A 9385-nucleotide genomic window follows, 5' to 3' on the forward strand; every position below is an offset into this window, starting at 1 on the left:
CTCACTCACTGACCATTGAATCATATTACGAATTAATCCAGTGCAAGCTTCCACAACATCCCCAGACAGGGCTGCCTGCGTTGCTCCGCTTACGGCGCCAACACTGGAAATGACATTATGCATCAACTATAACTATACTCCTAGGAATATGACTTGCAAACAGAAAAAGGTTATGCTGCAGACGTTTTAGCACTAAATGCCTCAACAGCTGTCCTGAGGCAACCTACTTTCCATAGCATCGGAATCCAACTCTATCCCCAAAAATGTAATGTCAACCCTGGGCCCTCAATTTTCCCTGCTGCCAGCGGCACCCCAAAACTATCAGTCACATGCTGCAGCACCCCCAACAAGACTCTACAAACTGAACTGCCCGGCAGCCCAATCAACAGGAAGTCATCCAAATAATGAATAACTGAATAATAGTGAATAACCGGGCACTGAATAATGAATAATAATGAATCCATCCGGGCACTGTCTTAACAACCCACTCCAAAAATGTTCTGAACGTCTTAAATAAGGCGCACAAAATAGAGCACCCCATGGGCAGTCACCTGTCCACAAAATACTTCCCCCGCCACCCACAACCCAAACATTGTATGCAGTCCAGGGCAACAAGCGAAAACCAGCTTCGATGTCTGCCTTGGCAATCAAAGCCCCCCTTTCCATAGCGCCCAACCCACTTAATAGCACAATCCAAGGATGTGTATGCCACCGTGCACAAGTCTAGATCAATACATCATTCACTGATCCCTCTGGTGGGAACGATAAATGATCTGAATCATCTGAAACTTACCCGTGTCCTTTTTGGGAACCAAGCCCAAAGGAGAAACCACCATATCCTCCATCTTGGCACACAAAACGGCCCACTCATCCCACCCAGACCCCCCTCTTTTGCCAATTTATCTGTCACCACCACCGGGTACCCATCCGCAAACCTCTCCTCCAGCATCCTGCCCACCGCCCTGTCCAAATTCATACTTAGGAAGGGGTGCATCCTTGCAATGATCACGGAAATCCTGCCCTTTTCCACCAACATCTCCACCCCTACCTGCACCATGCTTGAAAAAAGCAAGCATGACTACCTCCACATCCTGAACACTTGTGGCAAGGACCCCCACAGGACCTACCTGGCAGATCCACAGCCATGGACTCTGTCGACATTCCAGGACCCTGAACTGCCACCAGCTCCTGGACCGTCTCCGCATCCCCTTCTCCAAAAGAAAAGTTTTCCCTCTCTAAGCGGAGAACTCCTGGGGATGGAGCCACTTTCTCTTCACTTCCGTGTATCCCCAATGAGGCATCTTAAAATACAGCCGCCTGACTCCGGCTGCCTGGAGGACCTCCCGAGCTCAAAGCAGCTCCCACCGGCCACCAGAACGGAAGCTCCCAGCAATGCTAAAGCTCCTCAGACCCTGGAGCCTCCATGGCCATGCCCTGGACCTGGCTGGCTGTCCCACGCTTTTGGTGAGGCCTCACCACGCAATGTCCGTCCTTCAGCAGCATGAAGGCTGCGCCCCCTGGCGGCCACATCCCCCCGCAGAATGCAGGTGCCAGCTTGAGGTGAGTCCTCCCCTCTCAAGGTTTCACCTGCTGGGGAAAGGGAACTGCGCTCCCTGGCAGCCGCAGCCCCTTCTCTTTACAGCTCTGCCAGGGAGGGGGATTCCTTCCTAACCTCTGCCTGGCCTGGACCAAGCGTTGCCCAGTCTGCAGGTTAGGAGAGCCCCCCTGGGGACTCCCGATATGGCACTGAGCTCTAGCAAATAGTTCCGGTCCCAGCCACACGAGAGGCCGATGATTCCGAGGCCGCAGCCTCCCTAATATAGCTGCGCACTAGCAGCCCCCAATTGCTTGGCCACCTTATCCTGCAACCAGGCCTCACCCTGTGAGGCGGCCGCAGCGCTGAGCTGTTGCATCAGAGTGTCAAAAGTGATGTGTTCACCTACCTACAAATTTTCTTCCCGCAAAAAACTGTCCTTCACTTCCAACGGACTGTCTTACTTAATCCCTATACTTTCCTCCCCGTTCTCTTCTGACACGACCACTAGCTAATTCCACTCCTATCTCCTCCACTCATGTTAACCCTTACACAACCTGCTGTATGATAGGGTGTGGCAGCCTCACACCCTATCATGCAGGCCCTGCTCTTAGTCCATTGCTGCGGGTATCTCTTTTTATGGTTTACATGGTAAGAATGCATCTTTACAATAAAAAGGAAAAGGTTTCAATGCTAGATGGTGCAGAAGTCAACTTCAATGCTCCAGGCGACCAGGTACTGCAGTCTGTCTTTTATAAAGGGGTATACCTTATTTCTCACTTTAAAGTCGTGCCAGAGCAATCACACGGCACAGCAGCAAAGAGTCTTTCTTCAAACCTTCTGGAAGGGCCATCCCTTCCCAGATCCTTAACAATTTAAACCCTCATACCCAGCTAAAAATTTGGAAACTCTTTGCACGCTATGCATCTAGGAAAAGTCACCTTCATAGACTTGAATTACATAAAAAAAAAGTTAGTTAGGAACACTTCTATGAAATTAGACAATAGAGGGCTTCTTTGCATAACATTTTTTACAAGGTAAAAAGGAACCCTCACAAGGGCCAAGGAGCAGAGACTAGGCAGTAACCAGGTTTTCTCCAGAGCCTCTGATGGTGAGGATGTTGCACCGCTGGTCACTGCCAGGTTGCGGTCCTTGGGCACACCAAGGTGTGCAAAGCACAGTACCCAATCACTAAGCTGAGGGATAATCAAGGAAAGCTGGGGTCAAGACAAGCAGCAAGCAAGAAAGGTCAGGTCTCATGCCAGGGATCCAGGAGACAGACAGCAAAGACACAGAAGCCACTGCAGGCACAGAGAACACAGGAGACACTGGAAACAGCAGGAGGTACAGGTGATGCAAGGATATCCACAGGCAGACAGGAACTGCATGGCTGAAGATGGCTGGGAACCAACAAACTGGACAACTAAGGACACAGGAGCTGGACACAGGAAACACTGGAAAAGCGGCAGGTGTACAGGAACTAGATCACAGAATTTTAGAGCTCAAGCCACTTATTAATGACTTGTTGCATGAACAAAAAATACAAACTGTGAGCTAGCTAAATAGCCAGGGCTAATCAAGAGGCTATTTCCTGATTGACCAGCAGATTGGACTGAGTTGATAAAGCTTGGAAACAGAGGCACGCCCTGCATCAGAACTGCAAGCATGCACACGAGAGTGATGCCTGTGCTTCAGTGAAGAACAGGTAAGTGTGACATTACCTGCCCTTTTACCGGGCCTCTCCACCCACTGTGGTCCAGGTTTAAGGGGAAAACCGAGATGAAACCTCTTAGCTCTCTGAGGTGCAGACACATCTGTAGCTGAAACCAACGATCTCTCTTCAGGATCAAAACTTTTCCACTATTCCTGAGAAGAATCGGGTACAGCAGTAGCCAGCAGAGAGGGATGAGAAAAGCAGTGAGGAACCAACGCGTTAAGCAGAGACACATGGAAGGCATCTGGCAGCTTGAGATATCAGTGTAGTAACTTGTAGCAAACTGGATTGGCATAAAGTCAGATGAATCGTGGAGCAAATTTTAGGGAAGGCACCTTGCAACGAATGTTCCTTGTGGAGAGCCAGACTTTATCTCTAGGTTGGAGTAGAGGTGCCTTATGGCAACGCCGATTAGCAAACTTCTTGTGCCTGAGAGCAGCGTGTTTCAGATGCTCACATGTAGAAGACCAGATGCGGTTAAAGTCTCTATTGCAGGACACCGAGTGCAGGTATTTCGGCAGAGAAGGGTATGGGAAACGGAAGGCAAGGGTGTTTGCCATACACAATGCAAAAAGATGATTTTTTGGTGCTGGTGTTAACATGGTTGTTGTGGGAGAACTCCGCCCATGGTAGGAGTGCTACCCAGTCATCATGATGGACATAAACAAGGGCTCAGAGATATTGCTCCAGAGCTTGACTAACTCTTTCCATCTGCCCATTAGTTTGCGAGTGATATAATCAGGAAACGTCCCCAGAGTTGTCCAGGGATCTGGAAAAGCCTTTCCAAAACCGAGAGGTAAATTGCAAACCACGTTTAGAAACATTATGCGTATGCATACCGTAAAGCCTTAAATTTACACAAATGAAGACTGGCACCAACACGGCTTCTCATGGTAACGCTGGTAGGGGTACAAAATAAGCCATTTTGGAAAAGTGATCCTCAACCACCCAAAAGACCGTACAGCCATCGGAGGTTGGGAGATCCGTAATAAAATCCATGGAAAGGTGACACTAAGGCTCCTTGAGAATGGGCAGAGGAAGAAGCGGTCCTACTGGGGCACAAGTAGATGACTTGGTTTGAGTATAAACAGCACAGGCCTTGACATAATCCATCACATCCTTATGAAGGTTGAGCCACCAGTAAATATGGGAGAGAAGGGTGAAAGTTCTGTGAATGCACCGGTGGCCAGATAGTTTGGAGTCATGTGCCCTATGTATTATTCTACTGCAGCGTTGGGGAGGCACCAATGTTTTTCCTGGGGGAATAGCGGATTCCTGAATCGAGGTCAAGGCAAGGATACGGGCTGGTGGGATAATAAACTCGGGCTCAGCATTGGTTTCAGAATGCTGTGGATCAAAGGAGTGGGAGAGAGAGTCAGCTTGGGAGTTAGCGGAACCAGGTTTAAAGGTAATTATAAAATTAAAAGTAAAAGAACAAAGACCAACAAGCCTGCTGAGGGTTTAGGCGACGAGCCGACTGTAGTCATTGGAGGTTTTTGTGATCAGTGGCGATAGGGACCTTGTCAGGAGAGCTAAAAAGCCTTAAGAGCGCAGGGTAGCTACCAGGTGGAGATAGCTGTAACCTTCTGGGGATCCATAGAGAGGCCATCGTTGAAAACAATATATCCCAGGAAGGGCACCTGGGTGCATTCGAACAGGCACCACGAAACAAGTGTACAGAAGGTCACAAAATATTATTCATCCCCCTCCTTGATCCGAATTAGGCTGGAGGCCACTCGGAGGTCCTGTTTGGTGAAGATTTGGGCACCACGGAGACATTCAAAGAGCTCAGGTTTGTGGCAGAATCTCAAACTGAATATTGCAGGTTGATGAAGCCACGAGAGCTCTTGGGATTCCCAGAAAATCGTTGTGGGGGTGGTAGGTGCAGAGCAGAGGCCAGTGGTACTGCATGAGCGTGGACCAGAACTGGAAGTTCAGCAGGTGAACTGGAGGGGACCTGAAGATGATCCAGGCAGGTGGTACAGGAGTACATGGAGCTAGCGGAGTACCTGGGTTTGAGTGGCTTCCTGGATGTCCATCCTCTGGGAGAGTAATTAGTTCGAGTCGGCGGAGGTCTGGGAGGGTGTATACATGCTTCATGCAAACTGTCACGCTCGGAGAGAAAGGACCACTAGTGGGAGCTTTGGCTTACATGGAGGTGGTGTGAGCCCTGGGATGGGCCAAGGCGCAGAGTCTAAGCAGTAACTAGGTTTTCTCCAGAGCCTCTGATGGTGAGGATGTTGCGCTGCTGGTTACTACCAGGTTGCAGTCCTTGGACACACCAAGAGGGGCAAAGCACAGTACCAAATCACTAAGCAGAAGGATAATCAAGGAAAGCTGGGGTCAAGACAGGCAGCAAGCAAGAGAGGTAGGGTCACAAGTCAGGGATCAATAGCCAGGTATCCAGGAGACAAAAAGCAGTAACACAGAGGCCACTGCGGGTGTGAGGAACACAGGAGACACTGGAAAAAGCAGGAGGTACAGGTGATGCAGGGAAAGCCATGGGCACACAAGAACTCAGGAACTGCACAGGGAAGATGGCTGGGAACCAACAAACTGGACAATGAAGCAACACAGGAGCTGGACATGGAAAACACTGTATTAAGCAGCAACTGCACAGGAACGAGATCACAGAATTTGGGAGTTCAAGCCACTTAGTATAGATTTGTTGCACGAACAAAAAATATAGTTTGTGAGCTAGTTAAGGGCTGATCAAGAGGCTATTTTCTGATTGGCCAGCAAAATGGACAGGGTTGATAAAGCTTGGAAACAGAGGCATGCCCAGCATCAGAACAACAAGCATGTGCAGGAGAGTGACGCCTGTGCCTTAGTAAGGAACAGGTAAGTGTAAAACGTTGCATAACATATTTTACAAGGTAAAGAGGCACCCATACATTACATTTTTATAAAGCTGAAATACACGTTAACATTATATGGTTTAAATAGTAGAGAGGCAGGTTTACAACATAAAAGAAAAGTTTTCGAAGCTAAATGAATCAGACCTCAACTTCAATGCTCCAGGCGACTAGGTACTGCTGTCTATTCTCCATAGAGTGTTATAACTTCTTTCCCGCTTTACAGTGGTGACAGAGCAATACGACTGGACAGCAGCAGAGAGTCTGTCTTCAAATCGTCATGAATGGCCATCCCTTTTCTGATCCCTAAAAACTAAAACCCTCATACACAGCTTAAAATTTGGAAACTCTTTGCACCCGTTATTTCTAGGAAGGGCGACCTTCAAAGACCTGAATTACATAAGGAAAAAGTTGGATAAGAACATAATTATGATGTTACAAAGACAATAGAGAGGCTTTTTTGCAAATCATATTTTATAAAGATAAAAAGGCATCCTCAAATAACATTTTTATCAAGATGAAATAAATGTTAACATTATATGGTTACATATTAGAGATGGCATGTTTACAATATTGAAGAAAAGTTTTCGATGCTAGATAATCCAAAACTCAAATTCAATGTTCCAGGTGACCAGGTACTGCTGTCTGTCCTCCAAAAAAGGGTATACCTTCTTTCCCGCTTTACAGTCATGCCGGGGCAACCAGGCTGGACAGCAGCGAAGAGTCTTTCTTCAATTCTTCTGGAAGGGCCATTTCTTATCAGATCCCTAACAATTAAAACCCTCAAACCCAGCTTAATATATGGAAACTCTGCATATGGGAAAAGCCACCTTCATAGACCTGAATTACATAAGAAAAAAGTTAGATAGGAACATACCTATGACATAATATACACAATAGAAAGGGCTTTTTGCATAACATATTTTATAACAAATAATACCCTCATACCCAGCTTAAAATTTGGAAACCCTTTCACCCTTTCCATCCAGGAAGAGCCACCTTCATAGACCTGATCTAAAGAAGAAAAAGTTAAATAAGAACATACCTATGACATTACATGAGCAAAAGAGAGGCTTCTTTGCATATCATATTTTATAAAGGTAAAGAGGCATCCTCACATACACACCTTTAAAAAATAAAATAAAAGGTTTCAATGCTAGATTGTGCTGAACTCAACATTAAAGCTCCAGGTGACCAGGTACTGCTGTCTGTCCTCCATAAAGGGGTATACCTTCTTTCCCGCTTTACAGTCGTGCTAGGGCAATCAGGCTGGACAGCAGAGAGGAGTCTTCCTTCAATTGTTCTGGAAGGGCCATTCCTTCTCAGATCCCTAACAATTAAAAGCCTCCAACCCAGCTTAAAATTTAGAAACTATTTGCACCCTTTGCATCCAGGAAGAGCCACCTTCATAGAACTGAATTACGTAAGAAAAAAGTTAGATAGGAACATACCTATGACATTACATACACAACAGAAAGGCATAACATAATTTATAACAAAAAAATACCCTCATACCCAGCTTAAAATTTGGAAACTCTTTTCACCCTTTCAATGTAGGAAGAGCCACCTTCATAGACCTGAATTACAGAAGAAAAAGTTAAATAAGAACATACCTATGACTGTACATTAGCAATTTAGAGGCTTCTTTGCATAACATATTTTATAAAGATAAAGAGGCATCCTCACATAACATTTTTATCAAGTTGAAAAACACATTAACATTATATGCTTTACATGGTAGTGAGGCACCTTTAAAATATAAAAGAAAAGGTTTCAATGCTAGATGGTGCTGAACTCAACTTCAATGCTCCCGGTGACCAGGTAGTGCTGTCTGTCTTCCATAAAGGGGTATACCTTCTTTCCCGCTTTACGGAAATGCCAGAGCAATCAGACTGGACAGCAGCGAAGAGTCTTTCTTCAATTGTTCTGAAAGGGCCATTCCTTCTCAGATCTCTAACAATTACAACCCTCAAACCCAGCTTAAAATTTGGAAACTCTATGCACCCTTTGCATCTAGGAAGAGCCACCTTCATAGACCTGAATTACATAAGAAAAAAGTTATATAGGAACATACCTATGACATTATATACACAATAGAAAGGCATCTTTGCATAACATATTATATAACAATCAATACCCTTATACCCAGCTTAAAACTTGGAAACACTTTTCACCCTTTCCATCTAGGAAGAGCCACCTTCATAGACCTGAATTACAGAAGAAAAAGTTAAACAAGAGCATACCTATGACATTACATCAGCAAAAGAGAGACTTGTTTGCATAACATATTTTATAAAGGGAAAAAGGCATCCTCACATAACATTTTTACTATGTTGAAAAACATGTTACCATTATTTGGTTTACATGGTAGAGGGACACCTTAAAAATATAAAAGAAAAGGTTTCAATGCTAGATGGTGCTGAACTCAACTTCAATGCTCCAGGTGACCAGGTACTGCTGTCTGTCCTCCATTTTTTCAATAAATTTCAAATTTGGCCTATGACTTGGTTTAGGTTTTTAATTTTGGCCATCTGGGCCCCTGTGTATTTGAGTTTGACACTCCTGCTTTAGAGGAAAAAATGTTCACCTAACACACCCCGACACATGCTCACTCCAGAAACCCCCAACTGTTTCCCTAAAAAAAAAATTAGAGCTGTAGCCCTTGGTTGGGTTAAAGCTATCCAGCTGAAGGGCAGCTCATACGTGTGACCAGGTGGAGTAAGCTGAAATGTGAAAATGCAGGCAGGTGTTTTGCAACACTAGAAATGTAGGTGTATCACCTAAAAAATCTAAGTCCAGGTGAAAAAGTCCAAATGGTGCAGAGTAAAACAAGGAAGGTTTGTGTTCTATGATAAAAATTATAGTATGCATCACAATGTTTTCTGTTGAATACTTGCTCTGCACTTCAAGTCTTGGGCACATTGGCAAATCTCGCACTGTACTTTATAAACAAATACAAGTATGGAGGAATTAGAAAGTGGGAACAGGGTCAAATATGAACACAGAAGGCAGAGGAAGTTCTCCAAAAAATCAGAGTTTCAGCTCTTTTCATATTTGAGGAAGGAAGAAGATGAGTGAGAAGTGCAAGTGGAAGTTTTGAAAGTACCAATACCAAGAATAAACGGGAAAAGTTTTTATTCTTAGTGAAGTGATTATAATATAAATGTATTTATTTTATTATTACCATCCACAGGATGAATTTTTTAATAACATTCCTAAATTCTTCAGATGCACCAAAGTCCCTTCCTAATGCTAGGCATACCCTGCGTGATTTGAATTTGT

This window comes from Pyxicephalus adspersus, chromosome Z, assembly GCF_032062135.1.
Source record: "Pyxicephalus adspersus chromosome Z, UCB_Pads_2.0, whole genome shotgun sequence".
In the NCBI taxonomy this organism is placed as follows: Eukaryota; Metazoa; Chordata; class Amphibia; order Anura; family Pyxicephalidae; genus Pyxicephalus; species Pyxicephalus adspersus.